Genomic DNA, 21647 nt, shown 5'->3' with positions numbered 1-21647 from the left:
ACAAGTCAGAGGAGGAAAGGCTCCCAAATTCCCACTCCTTCCAGTCAAAATAGCCCTAAAGAAATGGGGTGAGAAGATGCAGAAGCTGGATTTCAGGAGCCAAACAGCGCTCAGTCCTAGCTATTCATGTGAGCTGTATTGCAGAAGCATTTCCTTTTCTTTGGCTTATATAAGTGACTCCTTTTCTCCAGCTGATTAGAGGACCAGCCTTCAAATCAAACTGGAAAGCAGCCCTTCCCTGGAATGAGAGAATCAGAAACTGATGACAGAAAAACCTTCATTCATAAGTAAGGATTCTGGAGGATATCAGAGAGGCAACCGACACAGCCTTGGAAGTGGTTGCTTCATTACTGTTTCAACAGCAACTTGCATTTTTTGTGTGGGTTGGGCCTGTCTGAAGGTCTTTGTCGTCATCTTTGGGACATTCAATTACTGGATAGCTTCACTTATTTAGTATGTAAACTACTGTTTATTTTGGCTTAGGTACAAACATTGTCATCTTGTAGGATATTCCTATTACAGCCTGAAAAGAATGAAGCTTTTACTGTGAATTTATTTACGGCAGCAACCAATGACCAAGTGTTGAGATATATTAGTTGTTTAGCTTAAATAAATTTTAAATAGAATGAGTCATAGTTGTAATACTGTGTAATTTAGAATACTGTTTGCTTAGCTTTACTTGCTTAGCATGAGTGGCTGGATATCCTGAAGCCTTGGGCGACAAGCTGTGCACTTTCACAGAGACATACTTTTGGCTGAAATACGGCACTGTACCAGTTACTAGGAAAATTAACTGCATTTTGTCTTTAGTATGAGAACAATATTGATAATATTGTTATTACAACTGGTGATATCACTGGTGATATAGTTGTAATATTTATCCTGAGTTTAACACTTTTTCAGTTCCCCATGTTCTGCCAGTGAACAGGTGCACAAGTGCAAAACAGAAGATAAGGATGCTACAACCATCAACTCAATGAAATAAGGCAATGGCCTGCCTGCATGAAGACAGGGAAAGATTCCAGTAAGATATTAGAAGACCCAGACCAAAAATCACCATTGGACTAAAAAAGTGCATAAAGAGCACATGAAGTGCAGGTATGTAATCTTAAGCATATAATTGCCTGGGGACTTCTTTATTCATGGTCCCTCTCTGAAGGCATTCAGCTCAAGATGGCATGCTGCTGTACCGCTCTATTAAATTCTTTATTTTTATAAATTCTTGTGCCTGAGACTCTGTTGTAGGAAACCTATGGCTGAGCCCAAATGAGGATGAAGTGCACCTGAGAGCATGTGTGTGAGTGAGTGAGGAAACGGACACTCACTGGCTCATGGAGCTGCTTGCTGGGAAGGGATTTTGGTCTCTTGTTATAATCTTCCGGGGATGGGGGGTGTGTGGGTGTGGGTGTGACTCCTGAAACACTCAGGCAGCAGCTTCTCCTTTCACACAAGTCATCAGAACATGACACCAAAGAGGTATAGAAAACATAATACTGAAAGAAGGTGACTTCAGGTCATCTTACTATCCCTATACTGCTAAAGATCCTAGCTCACTACCATCAGATGGCCGAAAGCATAGTTACCCTTTTCTTAGCAAGTAGCAAATAGTGTTAATGCTCCATCAAACCATGCCAGCGAACCCACCTCATCCCTACTTAGATTAAATTCTATTTAATTTAATGGCTTTCTAAGGCAGTGAGCTTCCCAGACCAGTTGCAAAGAGCTCTTTAGGAGAGGGGCATGTTATCGCCTACACTCAGTGACCAGCCACTGGCAGTATCTCCTGGTTTCCATGAAGGATGAGGTGGAACTGAGATAAACTCCAGTCCCTATTCCTTCTGTAGAGCTTTGGTATTCTCGGATCTTCTCTTGAGACCAGGACTGCATTACAGGATAGGACAACATTGCCCTGAATACTATTAGTGAAGTTATGACCTGCTGGACAGATAAATTCTAAGACATCAAAATCATTGAAGCATAGGGTGGTTTGCGTTAGAAGAGACCTGGAAGATCATGGAATCATGGACTCCAAATGGGCTAGCTGGAAGGGACCTTAGAAAAGGGACCTTAAAGATCATCTAGTTCTAGACTAGAATGGCACAATATTCCTCTGGGGCTAGTCTACCTTCCCAGTAAATTTTTATTTTTATAAAAAAAGCCTCCTACCTCCAAATTTCAGCCCAGCATCTGTTCAATGACTCCTCAGTCCTGTCATAACCATGTGTTCAGATGAGACGCAGGCATTCAGTAGCCAGGTCTTCTTAAACATTTTGTATAAGCTTGTGTAACATCCAAAAGGCATGGGTGCATAACAGCACCTGTGTCACTGTCTTAGGTTGCAATGCAAGATGTAACCAAAAGTACAGATTCTATTGCCGTCTGCTGAAAGCCGTTGGGGAGTGTTTTCTTTCGCTCTTCTATGACCCATTCCTCATAAATCCAGGGCGGAGGGGGCAGGTGTCTTCTCTTAATGGGCCTGCTGTTAAAACCACGTGGGGCATTGTCCTTTATCTCTTCCACGACTCAGCCTCCCTCCAGGGGATATCTTCTGTTAATGGGCCATTGAGGCTCACTTCATGACTGATAAAATTACATCATCCTATTGAGTGAGATGCTCCACCGAGAGGGAGGAGCCAAGCATTTCTACCTGGATAAAATTTGAGATTCAGAACACCAGGACAGCCTGTTTTCCACTGGATTCCCAGAGGAAGATCAGACCCATCTCACCACCACTTTCAGAGGAAAACTACACTCTTCTACAGGATCATCTCTGCTTCAACAGAACTGCGTCTGTCACTCCAGGAGGGCTTAATTGGACTGCTACTAACATCCTGACCAACAGGGTTGTGTTCTGACTCTGTCAGTGCTATTTCTTTGTTTCCTTTTTTTGTACTACTACATTTTTATTTTTAATATTCCTAGTAAAGAACTTATTCCTATTTCCATATCTTTGCCTGAAAGCCCCTTAATTTCAAAATTATAATAATTTGGAGGGAGGGGGCTTATGTTCTCCATTCCAAGGGAGGCTCCGGCTTTCCCTGGCAGACACCTGTCTTTCCAAACTGTCCCGGGGTGACATTGTGAGGTTTGTATCCCCAATCATCTGTTGGGTGTCTGTTGGATACGGCCCTCTGTGCCATTCGTGTTGGGTCTGGGAGCAGGGGGAAGGGAGAGGCGCGCGGTTTGTTTTCAGAAACTTTCTTCCACAGGCTGGCCTTGAGAGTCGGACTCAGCAACACACAGCGAGGGATGGAGAATTCTTTTTTTTTCCATGCCTTTTTCTTTTTTTAGTAGTTAGTTAGTTAGTGTGTAGCTAGCAGAGGGGGAGAAGCTTTGCTTTCTTTTTTCCTTCTCCTCCTGGGTTTTTTTTTTTTCCTTTTTTCTTTCCTGTTTTTTCTCCTTTTTTTCACCTTCCCTTGGAACTGTTAAAATCCCTCTGGACTGAGGACTCGGGGGAGTGCCGTGGGGTCTCGCACCTTGAACCCACTAAGATCCATTCTGCACACTAATGTTTCCCAGCACCAGAGGGACTGAGACAGAGCAACCACCTCCAGGAAGGACTTCTGTTCTAAATCTGTCATCTCTCCAGAGTGGCACAAAGTTCTTGTCATTGGGTATTGCCCAACTTATTGTGCTGGGGAGTGCTTTGCCTGTTTAATAAACAGGGTTCTTTCCACTTCTCTCTGAGGAGGGTTTTTTTTTTTTCCACACTGGTTGGGGGAGGGGAGGGAGGGCCACTTAAGAGGTTTCCTCCCGAATCTGCTTTAAACCTCTATACAAACCAAGACAGTTACCCAGACTAGCGTGAAACTGCCCACACAAACAGTGGGGTTAAGTGAACAGGATGAGAAGAACAAAATAATAATAACACCAACAATCCTTTCCTTCAAAAAAAGCTGGGCAGAAAACTAGTTTGCTCACCTGGGAAATCCTGCAGTGCAAAAAATGCACTTTTTAGAGTTTCAAGAGATTGTAGATTTTAATAAAAACACAAGAACTAAGTCCTACATAGCCAAAAGCCTGAACTTTAGAGTAAGTCTGTTGGGAATGAAGAGTTTAACAACACCAACCTCTGGCCAACACAAGGTCAATAATTTAGAATTCAGATGAAGGTTATTAAATAGTACAATATGTGTGTCAAAGTAAAAATTTATGGGGTCCATGTGAAATGCCCCAGCCTGAAACATCCTGCCTTTGGAAATAAGCAAGAAAAGTAGGAAGTCTCTGTGTATATGCAAATATTTGTATACATAATGCACACAGGCACATTTATGTGCATATTTAAGTATATATAACAGGATTAACAATAAATTACTAAATTGTGAGTTTTTTCAGAACAAGGAATTATTCAATTAGCAAAAATGCATGTTTGAACAGCAATGTTGTAAACTACTGATTATTGACAACAGTCTACTCAATATACAAAAGACTTCTAAGTATAAATTGGCAGGTACTCACCTTTTCAGGTTATTCATAATATTTTAAGAAAGAAAACAAAAAAAAATTACAACAGAGATTGCCTTTAGACTTGTGTGTCTGGCATATCACTTGCTGTCAGCCAAGTGACCTGGCCAGCTGCTCATGACAGTAAAAGGCTGGCTCAGTTTATGCCCCTGCGGGGGGCATAACTCTGACTTTATGCCTCTGCAATGCAAACACTGATACAGGAGCTCCCTTTGCCTTCAGTGGCTACCTCCAAAACTTCCAGTGCATCTTAAAATTGCAGTCCCAATTGAGACAGATTCACAGATTCATAGAATATTCTGAATTAGAAGGGACTCACAAGCATCAGAGAGTCCAACTCTTAAGTAAATGGCCCATAAAGGGATTGAACCCACAGCCTTGGTGTTATTAGCATCACATTCTTTCCCAAATTATGAACCAACCAACAGTGACTGGCACAGATGAAGATGTCTAAAGTTGAATGAGAGGCATCCCTCCATGTAGGGCTGTGCACATGTAACTAACCCGGGGAGATGTAAATTTGCTGAGTTGTGCCAAGCCCCTTGCTGAGAGGGTAGGTTCATCCACAGTGGTCTCACAAACCTGTGGCACTGAATGTCAGCTACTGGGACTGAATAAAGGTGCATTTAAAGGGAACTCAGGGCTATGAAATAAAAGCAGTGCAGTATTGAAGAGGCATGTCATGGAGAGTTTGTGCAAAAAAACCCAACAAAACACCAAATACTGCAATCATCTTTCTGGAGAACAGTTTGGTCTTCCACAGCTCCAGCCCTAGTTGGTTTGCATGAAGGATGGACTAGCAAGAGAACTAAGCAAGTGACTTGCAATTACTAATTTAGTTACAAAACACCTCTCTGTCCTTCTGTCTGCAAAATCTTCTGCAAGCAAAGAGGATTACTCATGGTCACTGACTTGAAATTAGTACCTGTGTGTTCATTGAATCATAGTGTAGTTTTGAGTTGGAAGGGACCTTAAGTGTCACCTAGTTCCAAGCCCCCTGCCATGGACAGAGACACCTTTCACTAGACCAGGCTGCTTCAAACCCCATGCAACCTGACCTTGAACACTTCCTGGGACAGAGCATTCACAATTTCTCTGGGCATCCACAACTTCTCTGTAGTTGAGAATTCAGTAGTGGGAGTATAGGAGAGGGACGCTTTTGCAGAGGGAAGAATTAAAAGGTTCAAAGGGGCACAAGGGAAGGTAGGGGGAAATGCCACTGTGGCTCAGGAAAGCTTTACCCCCTCAGTGCATCTCCATCAGCCAGCAGGGAGATCTGAGTGCAAACACAAGAGACACTTGAGCCAGCTCTGAAAACCATCAGCTGAGTGTTCCCTTGCTGTGATGGAGAAGCAGCCCTTGAAGAAGATCACCCACAGGGAATATACTGCAAAGGTGGGCAACCCCAACCAAGACTGGAAATAGGAGAACTGCAGCCTTGTGGCCATGACAGCTTTCCCACTAGCTCCTCCTTCCTCTTAGCCTTCCTCACAAGGAAAGACTTGCTGACCTGGGGCATGGACATGCTCCTCTCCTGAGCCTAAGGTCACTCCCTGCAGGAATAGTCTGATGCCCTGCTCTCCCGCTTGATGCAGATGTCTGCCTCTGGCAAGCAGAAACTGGGAATAGCATTGAAATCCCACTCCAGCAGGATATTGATTTTGTAATAATAAGCCCCTTTATCTCCCTCAGCCACAGGGTAGCTCTTAAGAGCATTAGCAAAGGGTTAATCCATGTCATCTACTCAGCATTTTGAGCACAAGCGTGGTTATTGTGTCACGGGGGCTTTGCTGAGCCTGTTCATTCCCTGGCATGTGTGACAAGACTTACTGCTACCGACCGTGTGCTGAAGGCCATGCTTTTGGCATGCGTTCAGTCCATAGCTACTTCACATCAGGACACAACCAGCAGCAGGAAGGGGCACTGCCTTAGGCTCTTCCTGCTGTCTTCCAGCCATTGGAAGCAGAGGGTTCAGCTCATAAGCCGCAGCAGGAGAAAGTGCACCGATTCCAGGCTCAGGCTCAATAGAGGGACCACTTCAGGCTTGGTCCTGTCCAGATAGCTGTATTCCCAGGGGGCTGCCTGTGCTCCAGCTTCTGGCTGCCAGGAGATAATGGGGTTTGCAGCCAGGGCATGCCGCAAGGCAGGCTTCTCTGCCAACAGTGTTACACTATCACACAGTCCAGCCTGCCTCAAAACTTTTACCTTTATTGCATGAGCAAACAGCAAAATCCCTGCAGTCAGATGGAGAAAAGAAAAAAATGTAAAACCCAAAAACTCCTAAGAAACCAGAAATATTCACTGAGACAGGGAGGAACATACCTCTTTGGTCTGCTCTCCAGGGAGAGCCAAGGAAAGGTCACTGTTTAAGAAGGATTAACCAGAAAAGTGAAGAAATGAAAGTAGTTTCTGAGCAAGATCATTATGAGTCATGGGAGGTTGAAACAGGTTGTTCTGAGAAATCAAGTAAATCCCTTGGAGAGAAGCCCTGAAGTACCAGCCCAGCCAAAACAAATAAAGGACTGAGAGATGGATGGAAAAACAGAGCAGAACTAAGGTGTTCCCACAACCGAAGTCCCATAGAGGAGACAAGAAACCTCTCTGCAAGTGCAAGGAGGGCGAGAGTACTGCTGAACTACCCTAAGTGGGAGCAAGAGCAGGTCCCACTGCTGGGGAGGAAGACAAGCAAGGCCCAGCTACTGCCTGGCCCCACAATTACCTTCCACGCTGCAGACACCCTCATCTGCATCCTTGTGTTGGGATAAGATGTGACAAGAGCTCGATCCTCTCTGACATTTTTATTTCTCCTTTATGCGCTACAGTTACTCACACTAAGATAGTAAGACCACTGTTGGGTTTTAGAAATAGAAGCTGCTCACACATCCAAGGAACATTCCCCCGCTCAGAACCCACTGGGGTAGCCATGAACATTGGCTACAGCTAAGGGCCACAAATATAAAAAGAGAAATTAACAGAAACTGGATGCATCTCCATGCAAAGCTGTATTTGTGCCAATGCTATTAAGTGAATAACAGCCTCCAACCCTCATACCTGCAGTAAGTCCCAGGACAGGCAAGGATGCAGTACAGGAGAGGCAAAGGAGACCCACAGGGCCAGGGGAGCTCCAGGGGATGTAAGGAGGGGAGAACAGAGCCACAGCAGGGAATGCTCCAAAACGTCACCCCAAAGACCTGCTGGTCACACAGCTGATGTACTGGCTGCTGAGGAGAGCCTTGGCACAAAGGTATTGCCTGCTCCAAAACATCTGGCTCTCAAGCACTCAGGCAACATGGAGCATCTTTTCTCTTCATGGGTGTACACAAGTGACCAGGCAGGTAGGGGTACTGAAGAGCAACATACATTCCAGGAGACAAGAGCTGGTTGCTACTACAGCCTCTCCAGCTATAGAACATCAGAGCCCGAAATGACAGGCAGCGAGATGCCAAGCAGACAAAAGGAAAAGGAAAAACAGATTTCTGTGCAGTTCCCATAGTGGCAAAGCCAGCAGAATTGCTGCTATGAAACCCTTTTGATTCCCATGGCTCATATTCCTCTCCACTGCCGTTGACAGAAAATCAGCCCTGGGTTCTGGCAGGAAGGAACAGACAAGCACAGGAGGGTCTGCAGCTTAAGAGTCTCAGCAGTGAGCTCGAGCATGGATTTTGGCAGGTAGAGGAGGAGGAGGAGGAGGAGGAGGGTTCCTGATGTGCAGTTCCAGCACCTGGAGAGATGTTAACAGCCAGTCTCTGTAGACAGGGACTGTAAATAATGGATCCTACGTGTCTGCTCTTTCCCACTTCCTTTCCCACACCTGTTTTCTTTTTCCGGGGGGCTCTGGAGCCGAGTGGCCAGAGCAGAGCTGGCAGTGCTAGGAGCAGGGACACAGGGCTTGTGCCGACGCGGAGGAGAGGCAAGCCCCGGGGGAAGAGCGGCTGCTAGCTTTGCTGCTCAGGGCTTAATGCACTAAGAGCCCAGCTGATTCGTGCTCAGACGCAAAGGGAAACCGCAGGCACTCAGGGCGGCCAGGCACCCAATGGTGCTGTGTTTTCCCAAACCATGAAGGGACAAAGGTTCGGGAAATGCATCGTCCTTTGCCTGCTGCCCTGGAGCTGCCTGAGCTTTGCCTGGAGGGATGCTGCTGGGCCCGGGACCGCCTCACTGGCTGCAGGACACGTCAGAAAGGGGCTGCCCAGAGACGCCGCCAACGGGACCGATGTGCAGAGCAACATCTCAGGTACTGAAATGAGCGATCTCCCGCCTCTCCGTCTGCGGGCTGCCTGGGGCCCCACGGTGCAGGCACACAGGGGAAAGGGCGCAGGGACATGGTGATGAAGGCATGAAGGTGCTTCTCTCGTCCGGCACAGCGGCACTCCCAGGGCATGCATGGGGGCCACAAGGCTTTGTGTGGTGGCCACAGCAGCTTCTGTGACACCAGAGAGATATGCAGCATCAGAAGCAGTCAGGAGGCGCAGGGAGGAAACTCCACAGTTGATGTTTCCCTTTGAGAGTAAAGTCCTCCTCCATGTTAACATCTATGCATATCATGATGGACCAGCTGTCTGCTCAGGGTATGGGTGCACTGAACACATCCCTATCCCTAGAGGCTGAGCTGGGAGCCTTGGGAAGAAATAGAGATTTTTTTTTTTTTTTTTTTTTTAAAGCACATGTGATGTCCAACTGTTGAGGGTGATTATTTTTTCTTTAATCCACTTTCCCGGGCAAAGCATGCACCATTCCCCAATGAGTGAGACACAACCTCAGGTCTGCTTTGGGGTGACCACCGACCTGGGGCCGGCAGCAGCTCAGAAAGCCCAGGTCACACTCCAAATCATGGCGACTATTGGCAAAGGTCAAAACAACCAGTGCTGGACAATGTAATCATACGAGATGCAGTGCAGGCATTCAGCAGCCTCCCTGGCACAGCTGAATTAACTCATATAGACATCTGTACTACCTGTTAACAGCACTGCTGGAATTAGAAAAAGTCTGATTTTACTCAACCTGATTTGTTTCTTAGAAGCCCCACTGGACTAGAAGCCTACACCATCTCAGTCAAAGCAGAGGGAAACCAGACTTCTCTCTCACATTAGTTTTACTGTTCCACTTGGAATTCCCCACAAAAGTTCCCCCTAAGCTAGAGGAAGCACATTTCTGCCTGCAGGTTTTAAGCTTGGTTAAATTAGAGTTGATCAGATACTTTCATTTAGGATATTGATACCCATGATACCTGTTACCACATTTTCTTGGCCTTGTGGTAGAATATCCAGGTGGGGGGGGGGGGGGGTTGGCAAGCACATGGCCATTCTTTTTGGAGTTTACAACATTTTTGGCTCTCCCTAGGTATCAGTACAATGCAGGAGAGATGGTCTAAGCAGGATAACTAAGTATCTCTGAATAGCTGTGGGTTACAAACTAGTTAAAAAATTAAAGACTGGGATGAAAAAAAAAGGCTCTTTCTCCAGCAGAGAGTAATATTTCTTTGTTTTGAGTTCCAACTAACAATATTCTCCCAGAATATTGTGTCATCAAAAAACATGCCCTTCCTTTCCCTCCTAAAAATTGCTCTCTGCATACTCTCCCCAGCCTGCACCTTTCCAGTCTCACTTCTGCTGTTCAGTACCTGCCCATACTGGAGAGTCTGCAACTGAAAAACTTATTTTCCAGATAAAACTGCTAGACTTTCTAACTTCCTTTGGACTATGCAAAAAAAACCCAAACAAACAAACAAACAAAAAAAACCCACCAAAACACCACATACAAAAAACTCCCTCCCCAAAATCAACAAAAAACTCCCAGAGACTTAGAGGTCCTGCAGGAGTGACATAGGGGCCTGGCAGCCCTTTCGACAGCATCACTAGGGGGGGCTTTTGTTACCACCTACGCTTAACATGTCCCCTGTCCCCTTCACCCCCAGTGCCATGCGCAGCTCTCCCCCCGCCACGCTATGGATTCTACTACGTGGACAGGGGCTCAGGCGTCTCCTTGGGCTCGGTGCTTGTATACTGGTGCCAGGAGGGATACCAGCTGGTGGGCAGCGAGAGGATCGCCTGCCTCCGCCAGGAAAGCACTTCATCCTGGAGTCACCCCCCACCCCAGTGTCAGGGTAAGGAGCCCCCGGGCGGGACCCAACCCCTGAGCCCACTCCCGGGGGCTCAGGGGGCCGCGGGGACAGCGCTAACTCGGGTGGGGAGGTGCAGCCGCCGGCCCTCACACGGGGGCTTCCTCACTCTGACCAAGCCAGCGAGGGCAGCAGGAGGCAGGGTGACCCGGCCACCCTGAACCGGGACAGGGAAGGTCCTGCTTGACCCAGTCGGCTGTGGTCAGCACCGCTGAAATGCCTGCTCCAGCAGCGGCACTGCAACAGCCTTTCAGGAGCTGCAGAAGGCAGGGGGTGCCAGGGGGTGAATTCACCTGAGATCAGCACAGCAGATAACCAGACCTTCCCTCATTCCCAGTAACTGCTGCTCCTGTCATCAGGCTGGGTCAAACACCTGGGACCGGCTGAGCCCCGACTCCTGGTGCCAGGCACAGGGAGTCCAGGGCACTGCCAAAAGCTTTCACAGCAGGAGGAAAAGCGAACTGCACAGTAACCCAGTACATGCTGAGCACGTGCCAGTTGCAGGTGGTCCTCCTCAATACTTTTAAACTTCTTTTTCTTTTTAACGTTTTGATTTTTTTCCTTGTTAGCTGTTTTCTTTCACCAGTTTACACTTTTTCTTTTTTACATTTTTCAACTTTTGTTCTTTTTAAACTTTTCTCCCTTTTAAACATTTTTTCCCTTTTTTACTTTATTACTTTTTTTTCTATTTTTCCTCTCTATTTTTTTGCGCTTAATTTCTACTACCCTTATGCTTTATGCAAGACACATCAAATGCTTTGGATTTTCTGCCCCGTGTGATTATTTTATATTAGTTATCTGAAGAAAATGTGACGTGTTAATACGGGGTTTTTTTCCCATTAACTTTCCGGTGCATTGAGCCAGCGTGGCATCACCCACATTCACCATTAGCTTTTATAATGGTTATTAATAAATATTCTCTGGAACGTCGCTTTGGGGTTACCTGCAAAGGGGACGGCGGTCGGGAGTAAGGAGGGAGGGGTCTCTTTTACCCGCCCCGCTCACCGCCTCTACTCCTCGCCCGCAGCCGCCCCGCAGCCCTCGAGCACCGGGTCCCGCATCGCGGTGGCTGCCTCGCTGCTGAGCGGAGCTGTCATCCTGGCCCTGTCCGCCTCCTTCGCCGTGTGCTGCTGGAGGGATAGGGCGAGGAAGAGCCGCGGGGGGTGAGTACGGAGGTGGTGTGGGAGCGGTGGGGTGGGTTTGGCAGGAGGGAGGAGCAGCTGCGGGAGCTGAAGGAGTGTCGCTGCTGCCATCTGCTGAGACACGCGGGCTGCGCCCACTTGGGACACTTGTTACCTACCTGTGCCCTTTCACAACCCTCCTGCTCACACATCTGGACCTATCAAGCATAAAAACAGTTAAACCACTGCTCCAAAGCCAAGGTATGCTTGACTGTGAAAGGGGTTTTCATCAGTGGGGATGCTGCTGCTGATTGCAGACGGGGCTCTTGTTACACGCGTGAGGAATGGGATGCCATACAGAGGGACCTGGACAAGCTCAAGTGACACCATAGAAACCTCATGAGGTTTAACAAGACCGAGTGCAAGGTGCAGCACCTGGGTCAGGGCAATCCTAGGTTTCAACACAGGCTGGGGATGCACAGACCAAGAGCAGCCCCACTGAGAAGGATTTTGGGGGTACCGGTGGATGAGGGGCTGGACACAACCCAGCAATGTGCACTCACAGCCCAGAAAGCCAGTTGTATCCTGGGTTGCATCCAAAACAGTGTGGGCAGCACGGTGAGGGAGGGGATTCTGCCCCTCTGCTCTGCTCTGGTGAGACCGTGCCTGCAGTGCTGCATCCAGCTCTGAGGTCCCTAAAGTAAGAAAGACATGGACCTGTTTGAGTAAGGCCCAGAGGAGGCCACAAAGATGATCAGAGGGCTAGAGCACTTCTCCTATGACAAAGGCTGTCAGAGTTGGCATTCAGGCTGCAGAGAAGGCTCCAGGAAGATCTTAGAGCAGCCTCCCAGTACTTGATGGGACCCTACAAGAAAGAGGGGTACAAGCTTTTTAACAGGGCCTGTTATGATAGGACAAGGGGCAATTTCTTTAAAGTGAAAGACAGTTGGCTAAGGTTGAATGTAAGGACGACGGGCTTTAGAATGAGGATGGTAAAACACTGGAACAAGTTGCCCAGAAAGGTTATAGATGCCTCATCCCAGGGCTGAAAGAGCATCAGTCCTTCCCTCTGGGAACAGAGGAAGGGGGTAAAAATCGTTGGGTGACAGCGTTGCCTTAGGATACAAACATGCCAGATCCTTCCAGGAGTGTGAGTAAATAAAAGCCAGACCACAAAGCATGAAGAAAGCATGTGCATGGGCATCTCTCTCTCACCACCCTGCAGGCAGCAGCAGCATAGAAGGAAAGTCAGAGGACGGAAGCGTGACGCCTCCACCCCCGAGAGGGGCAGGAATGCTTTTGGAAGACTCAAACACTACCACCGGCGCGATTACCACCTCTCGGCCGTCTCTAGCTCTGTGTTCCCAGGAGCATTCGCAGGCTGCAATAACATGGCTTTCCAAAGGTACAGCTCAGCACCTCCCCCTGCCACTGCCCTTCCAAGCTCCTCGCACAGGGCCGAGAGCTGCTCCCAGACTGCTCGGAGGCAGGAGCAGCCAGCTGTAAAGCAACTCGCATCGCTTGCGCAGTCAATTCCCTGCTTCACTTTCTTACATGCTCCCCACCTAGCACCTAAGAGCAGTGAAACCCTTGCACCCGCTCTGTTTCAAGGGGGAGGGTAGCCAGAGGCCCAGGGCTCCCCTTTGCCCGGCCTCAGCACCGCCTGCGTGGGCTGCAGCCCCCTTACCGTGCTCTGTCCCGCTTGCCTTTCCCAGCAGCCCTGCCCAGCAGCCGAAGCTGCCCTTGGAGCGATGGCGCCCCGAGGCCCCGGGCCTGCCCCGGCCGGTGCTGCTGTCCGGCCCGGCCCCGGCCAGCGGCCTGCCCGGCCACCCGCCCCGCTCCGCGCTGCTGCCGGCACAGCTCCACAGCGACCTGCTGCCCCTCTGCTACAGAGCCCTGGAGGAACACAAGGGCTTCAGCAAGTTTGGAAAGCCGGTTTGAGAATTTAAACTGCCATTCCACTGTCCTTCCTTTTTATTTTCTTTTAACGCTATCAACTCCTTGAGCTCAGGAGAGAATTTCAGAAAAGCAATTACTGCACCTGGGTTTTCAAATGGAGAAAATCTGACACTTCATGCTGAAAGACATTTTTTAATATAATCCTTTTATTTCCCTCTCCTGTCCAGCAGTGCACATTTCAAACAGGAGTGTCTGGGTTATAAACGTCTTAATTGATCATTTTTGCACAAAGCATAAAGCCAAGTCTGAGCAGCCCCAGCTTAACTTAAAGTCTATATGTAGACTTCTAGGTTTTGAACATGAGTCTGATTTTCTGTTTAGGGCTCTTTTAAAGGCTGAAACTGAAAACAGACAGTTAATCAGGAACAAAGAATGAGATTAGATATGTGGAAGCATTTACAATTAATTGCACTTGAATATAGATGGAGACTTAAAGGGTTTTTTTGTTGGCATCCAGAACTCACCATATCCTCCCACTGCTATACGGACAATCTTAGACTTGGAAGATGTATTGACAAGAGTGCAAAGCTAGCCAGTCAAGGGGAAAACATTAATTTATCTTTAATACAAAGAACCTAGCACTTCTGAAAACAAACAAACAAAACAACAACCCCCTCCAAAAGGAAAAGAAAAAAAATGAAAGAAAAAGAATCCCAACCCAAACCCCAACAAACCTCTTGGGGGTTTTTCATCCCTTCTCCCCACCATTAGAAATTGAAATCACATGTATCAGGACCCATAGCAAGACTCAAAGAGCTAAGTGCCCATCAATTGCATTCAGAAAGCAATGACCCCATATTTCTGTCCAACATTTCCTGGGTGGAAGTCCAGAGGCATGTTCCAGGTAGCATATGCAGAGCCTGGCCAGGCAGCTACAGGACACCTCAGCCCCTTTGCACTCCAGGACAGACCTATGCTTCAACAGCATGCCTGAGGCACTCCAGGCACACAGGGCTTGCTGAGTAACGCGGCATCAGGTCTGCACAGAGATGCTGTTGGTATCTCGGGAAGCGCTGTGGTGGTAGTCACAGGAGGGCCTGACAGCCCCAAGAACTGTTGCATTCATGGGGCTGGGAGTAAGAATGAGCACCCCCAGCGTACCCTGTTTGCTCAAAGATCCAAACTGCGATACTGAAACAATCCTGCTACAAAGGCTGGGAGTTTTATTCTGCTGACTTAAAGTCTGTCAATGTTTGCATCACATTTCAGGGAAAGAAGCCTTAAAAAGATGCAAGGTAGCACTTCCTTGTGAGAAAACAAGGTTTGACAGTAGATGTTGGTACCATTGCCACTTTTCCCTGGAATGATGGCTATGGACAATGTTTTTTCTATTTCTAATAATAATAAAGGAATCTATCCCAATTCCCCCTCCTACGTCATATTTTTTCACATGACTAAGCTATGGGAAGTCTGGAAGCGGGTGGTAGAACTTTTACAGACCCCTGGAAAATGATGATGTTGACAGTGGCCACTTAACAGCAACTGCACGAGAAGGAAGAAAAATCTTCCATGTTCTTAAGGCAACTGATGCCTTAGAAAGGATAGAGAAAACAAGACCTGCTCTGAGCTTCCCTTCAACTCACATCCTAACCTTACCTTCTCCTCCTCCTTTTCCCAGCCAAGTCTAATGCACAGGGAGGGGAATAATCCTGCTTCAAGGTAAGCTGTTCAAAAGAAAAATTGAATAGGATGGGAATGAGACTTTTCCTATCTATTTCTTCCTCTGTTCCTCTCTCTTGTTGTTTTAATGGATCCAAAAAACATCACCACAATCTTCTCTCTCTCCAAACAGATTTTTGTTCAAAAAATATATTTGGGACTCAGTTTGTTCTTCCTTGGATCTGAGTGAGGCTTTAAAACCAAGTGTGATTTTTTTTTTCCTACATAGTGTTAGAGACTGACACCTGCTTTCCCTACAAACTGAAACGATGCACATTTCAGATATAAAAAATCTTTTGCCAAACATGTCCAGAAAGTTGCCGATTTTGAAGTGTCATGACAAAAAGTTAGCATTTTCAATAAAAAAAAACTAATACAGTAGTTTTTTGTACAGAGAAAATTGTCAACTTGAAACAAGAATTTTATACAATTGATATTTAAAAAATTATTCACTTGACAAAATTGAACTTTTCTTGGACTAACATTTTCCTGACTTTTTTTTTTCTGCATGTATGCAAAGCTCAGCTTCCTAACAAAACTATTTGATCCCAAAACATTGTCTTAGCCAAATTTCTCCATCAAGGAAGAGCACACAGGTCTTCCTCAAAAGTCATCTCAAGTAGCAGGAGAACCAAGAGAAGAAATATGGGTTAAGGGCAGGAAGGTCACCTCCATTGTAAGTTTCTCTATCTACCCTTGAGTCATTGCCTCAGTTCCTTGGACTAGCGCAGCAAAGAGCTGAGTTAAAGTGTGAAGAGCTACACTCAGCTTCAGCTCAGGAAGGCACCATCAGTGAGGCAACAAGAAGCACAGTTTACATTTATTTACCAAATGAGGAGGGAAGAGGAAGGCAACTATATAGAAGCTTTAAGTAATTTGTAAACTGGAAGAAGCAAACCTCTTAGATATAATCCCATGCATTCTTGCCACGTTACTCAGAGGTTGCTGTTGGAGCAGGCATCCACTGAACCACATATATCACTTTTTTTTTTTAAAATTTAGATTACAATCATTTAATATCCTGCAGAGAGGTGGACCTTGGAGCTGAAGGAAACCATCTGAAAAGGGATGGAGATAGCTGCAAGGCCAGCTCATTGCCCATTCTGTCCCAGGCAAACCTCACAAGCAGTAGCTTTCTGCTGAGTATCTGAACAAAGCACCCTCAGTTGGTGCTTTTTAAAGTTGTTTTTTTTAGACAGGATTTTAAGCTTCAGACTCCACACTGTAAACCTCAGCCTGTGTGCTTATCCCAAAAGAGCTAAACAAGTTTTGGTCACAACTTTAAATTCTCCAGTGAAGGTTGGTGTATCAGCCCCCTGTGACTGTTTAGCACTAGCAGAAGAGGTCAGACTCTCTGGAGATCTGGCCAAGATTAATGCTGGGACCTGTAACATCCAAATGCTAAAGCCATGAAATTCTAAAAAGACACTCAGTGTGAGCTTGAAAAGAATGGCCACCTACTGGCAGTACAAGCTTTCTAGAGTAACATTTTAAGTGCTGGTAGGAAGAGGAAAGAGCGGAGCAAGTCTCATTCTCTCTCCATGCACCTCAAACACACACATTATTTGTCAACTTTTTAAGTCTGAGGACTGGGAAAAAAACAGCAATTTAGCAATATTTCACAGGAGACAACAACAGTAACTATGTGATGCCTGTGTCCCACTGAAAGACTCATCTGTGTTGCAGGAGATGGAACCTCCTGACCATCAGATGTCAGGCAGACCACTCCCATAGATTTTAGATTAAAAAGGACTTTTCTGTACCGTTTTCCTCTGCAGCAACACCACCTCTGTTCAAATGACTTCCACATTTTAGTCACTGCATCACATCCCCCTAGACCAGTACTTTTCATCAGCACAGCCAGTAACAAATCTGCAGCTGCCAGGTCACCCAACTCACCTCAAACCTTCACAATGCAGCAATTTGGAGTCCTGCAAGTGACTCTAGCTCCCTGAACTTGTATGGCAACAACTTTTTATGGCTGTTTCCATCTCAAGAGCCTTCAATTTGCCACAGAAACATAACACCAGTATGTCTAGGGCAAAGGCAAGGCCCAGAAAGTAGGGAAGATTAACATCTTGCTCACTCACAGCACTCTCACATGTAGATTACAGCATTCTGAGGCTATGCCTTTTCTTACACTGCAACCCAAAGATATGATGATACTTCACCTTTTTACTCTTTAGAAGCTTTGTTTATGGTCTCAACTATTAAGAGAAGAGACAAGAGCTCCTTCCCAGTGCTGCCTGGAAGCAAAAGACAAAAACTTTCCAAACAATATTAAGAGTGGTAAGATAAAAAGCAATTCTTTAATGAAAGATTTCAGGTACACAGATACGGCTATATATGCACCTGTGATAAAGTATTTCTACAATTTTTATACGGTTAATTACTTGGTATATCTAGCAGGCACATCCAGTAGGAGATCAGTTGCCCCAGTAACCCACCCTTAGGTCAGCCCCTTGGAGTTAGTCCAGGGGCTTCTTTGCCCTATTTCTTGTTATGTCTCAAGTTCTGGTGGAAAAGAAGATGTCCTTGTCAGAAATTCTCTTTTTAAGAATAAGACTAAACAGAACTCCAAGAATGTGTTAGAAAGGTTTAGCTTACTATTCTAAAACATGAGAAAGGAAAGAAAAACTACTACAAACCATACAACTGTATTTAAAAACCTACAAAGCTACAAATATATGAAAAAGCTAAGAACCTTTAGGCATGACTATCAGTTGAATGTCCCAAAGAAGGAAAAAAAGATGCTGAGATTTGGGCAAAGAGCACAAGCTCTTACATTCCTGCATCTGCATTCAGCTTGCACAGATGACCACGCACCAGTGAAGTGGAAAGCACATCCACAGCTGGCCATGCAGCCACACACTGCTGGAGATGTAAAGCAACAACCACTCAAAGCACAGATTCATGCCAAACACCACTTTACAGTATGAGCTCTGGCCACATTGAAAACTCACGTCACCGACAGCTGGACTGGAGGAGAGGTCATCCCCCTCAAGAAGTTACAAGTACCTACAAGCCCTTCAAGTAGGGCCGGTGACAAGCTCAGTTCCCCAGCCCTTCAAGCATTCTGCCAGACACCTCTCAGTTTCTTAACACACATCAGTTCTGAATAGTGAGTTTTTATTCCAGCGTACCAGCTTTCCCCAGAGGAAATCAGTCCCAGGCAATGCAACACCTGCCATGCACTGGATTTATGTGTGCTAGAGACCAACACCAGTGCCAAGCTCCTTTGCAACTAAGGCAACTTCCACACGTTCTGAGGAGAGGGATGGACAATAAGCATCCAGGCATTACAAGCTTTTCAAGTGTATTTTTCTAAACTCCCTTGCAAGCATAAGGATGGAAACTGATGCATGACCCTTTCCCTCCTACCAGAAGAAAAAAAAGTCAGAAATCTCCACAGCAGCATGATCAGCTCTACCAAACGATAAAAAACTCCAAACTAAAACAGAGCAAACAAAAGCACAAAGCCAAAACCTTTTCCCGTTTTCCCTAAAATTCAACATCTTCAATGTTTATGATTAAATTAGCATCTCAGGGGGGAAAAAAAAACTTACTGGACAAGAGAGTCTGTGATAGAGAAGAAAAACAAAAGTTGAGTTCAGGAAATCCCCAAACAGCGACAAGGAAGGTCCGGCTTGACCCAGTCGGCTGTGGTCAGCACCGCTGAAATGCCTGCTCCAGCAGCGGCACTGCAACAGCTTTTCAGGAGCTGCAGAAGGCAGGGGGTGCCAGGGGGTGAATTCACCTGAGATCAGCACAGCAGATAACCAGACCTTCCCTCATTCCCAGTAACTGCTGCTCCTGTCATCAGGCTGGGTCAAACACCTGGGACCGGCTGAGCCCTGACTCCTGGTGCCAAGCACAGGGAGTCCAGGGCACTGCCAAAAGCTTTCACAGCAGGAAGAAAAGCGAACTGCACATTAACCCAGTACATGCTGAGCACGTGCCAGTTGCAAGTGGTCCTCCTCAATACTTTTTAACTTTTTTTTTCTTTTTAACATTTTAACTATTTTCCCTTTTTTGCTGTTTTCTTTCTCCCTTTTATTTCTATTTTAAGTGTGATTAAAACAGCTCTGTTAAAACACCACATTTACAATGCCACATACCTGCTGACACTTGATTTCCAACTAAGCAATGAAAGTTATTAAAGGAAAAAGAATTCATGAAATGGCTCTTCACCTCAGCCAGGTGACATTTTATTTCTTGCTGTAATCTAGAAAGACATCATTCTCTTGTTTGATATTAAAAAGATGGGGGGGGGGGGGGGGGGGGGAGGAGCCATAGATCAGGAACATTTACTATCAATCCAGCACTGCTCACCCTCAAATTATTACACCTGAACTGTATATTTGTTGAAAATGCCACACAGCTTCTTACACCAACATATTCATGGCCAACAATTCCCTTCCTTCCCTCAACATGCCCTCATACACATTTCGGAAGAGCAGCCTGGCCCATCCCTTTATCTTCTCCAGACATTATATACCAAATGCGTTGCTAGTCTTGGGTCACTGGCCTTTCATTCGAGCCCTGTTCTTTGCTTAATGCATGAAAGAGCTGCAAGTATCCTTACAATATAAGAAACAACAGACCATGAACTAAGATGTTCTCTTTTCAATAAGTGTTCCTGTATGGAATTTCTTGTCATAGGAAAAGTTCATCAATTAATTAAAAAAAAAAAACCAAAACAACAACAAAAACAAAACAAAAAACTCCAAACAAAAACCTCAAAAACAAAACAACTCAAAATCACACCAAAAACAAACCCCCAACAAAACAGAAACAAAAATCCACCTTCCTCCCCTCTCCACCAATAAACCCAAAACTTCAGGAGAAAAGAAAAACAGGTGAGCTCCACACAATTGCACAGAGTGTAACACCAGGTTGGTTCCCAACTGAGGGGATGCAGAATCCATGTCAGACAGTACAAAAAACGAGGCTAAATGTAACAGAAGCTGCAGCCAACACACATCAGTCTGATCACTAATAGATTTTACTGTTGTAATGACAATGTTACCCACCAAGGAACCTTTCTTGGGAAAGCAGCACCATAAGGAGATAAGGTCATTGTAGTCGCAAACCTTTTTCTGAAGGCTAAGGGTTTGTTGGTAGGCCAACCACACAAGCTGCTGCATGGCAGCAGGGATTAAGTGTCTCCCAAACAGCTAAAGCCTGGTTTCCAGTGGCAGCAGACCATGGGCACAGGGTTAGCGCAGCACCTCCTAAAATGCAACAAAGGGACAAGTAAAAAACTGAAGAAGGCAGCAGCTTCAGGAATTCCTGTGGTACATAGAAAGCCACTGGAGCTGCTTTGGGAGCCCTGATAATTTTCAGGGTTAGGAAGGGCACCCTTCTAAAACAAAATGTTAAAGGTGGAAAAACATCTAACAACTGTGGAAGGAGACACAAAAAAACCCAAACCAAAGATCATTAACATTTTCATCAGGACCTTGAGCAGACAGTTCCTGCTGGGCTGCACCCCCAGTTCAGGGACACCAGTAGGCAGATGAGGCCATTCCAGCCCGCAGCACTTCTCTTTCCACCCACAGGAGATAGGTGGGTGACAAAAACATAGTTTGCTTTTTGGGGAGCACAGGCATCAAAGGGTGTGCACATTCCCCCAAGTAACCAGGGCACATGACTCATCTGCAGCAATGCTGCCAGTTTAGAAACAGCACATACAGGCCTGTAATACAGAGTAATAAATACAGCACTAAAATGGCAACACAGGTGAGAGAAGAGCAAAAGCACAGTCACCAAGTGATGTTTTGCATAACACAGTATTTAGAAACACTTTGCACAGATTCAAGACTTGGCTCCTCTGTCCAGTGACTGATTCAGATTTGTTCCTCACCCCACCCCATTCCCATTTAGGTGTTCACAGTTCATCAGTGGAAATTCCCTTCCTTGCCCCTGCCAGCAGCAAACATTTTCCGGAAGGCTGCCAGCCTGAACTATGCAGCTCACATCAGGTGTGAAATCCTTCTGCACAGGCATCTTTAGAATTTCAGGCTCTCTGTCACCCTTGTAAGCTACATCAATCAGTAGCCCAACCACAAGGTTGCAGGTTTTAAATATGTCTGCTTGCAAGTCTAAAAGCTTACTAGAGGCCTTCTGTCCATTAAGAGCTCTTCATCCCCTGTTGTGCAGTGACAGTATTTTACACCTTTATGCAAGGCTGCTGACGAACACAGGGAGTCATAAATTCTCTGCCGTATCTTCAGGCATGTTATTGCATGCTATCTACCCCAAGTGCCATGGCATTTAATTCAGAAAAAAATAAAAACAAGATTTTCATGCTTCAGATTTAAAAG

At 46.1% G+C, this 21647-nt stretch overlaps 1 pseudogene; it reads left to right on the top strand.

The window, feature by feature from the left end:
* The first annotated feature begins 8520 nt into the window (after positions 1-8520).
* Positions 8521-13766, top strand: LOC136290231 (sushi domain-containing protein 3-like; annotated as a pseudogene).
* Positions 13767-21647: the final 7881 nt, after the last annotated feature.

This window comes from Chamaea fasciata, unplaced genomic scaffold (assembly GCF_029207755.1).
Source record: "Chamaea fasciata isolate MVZ Bird 193981 ecotype frontalis unplaced genomic scaffold, bChaFas1.0.hap1 SCAF_5, whole genome shotgun sequence".
Classification (NCBI taxonomy): Eukaryota; Metazoa; Chordata; class Aves; order Passeriformes; family Sylviidae; genus Chamaea; species Chamaea fasciata.
The sequence above is the reverse complement of the archived record's forward strand: the minus strand, read 5'-3'. Positions and strand labels throughout refer to the sequence as shown.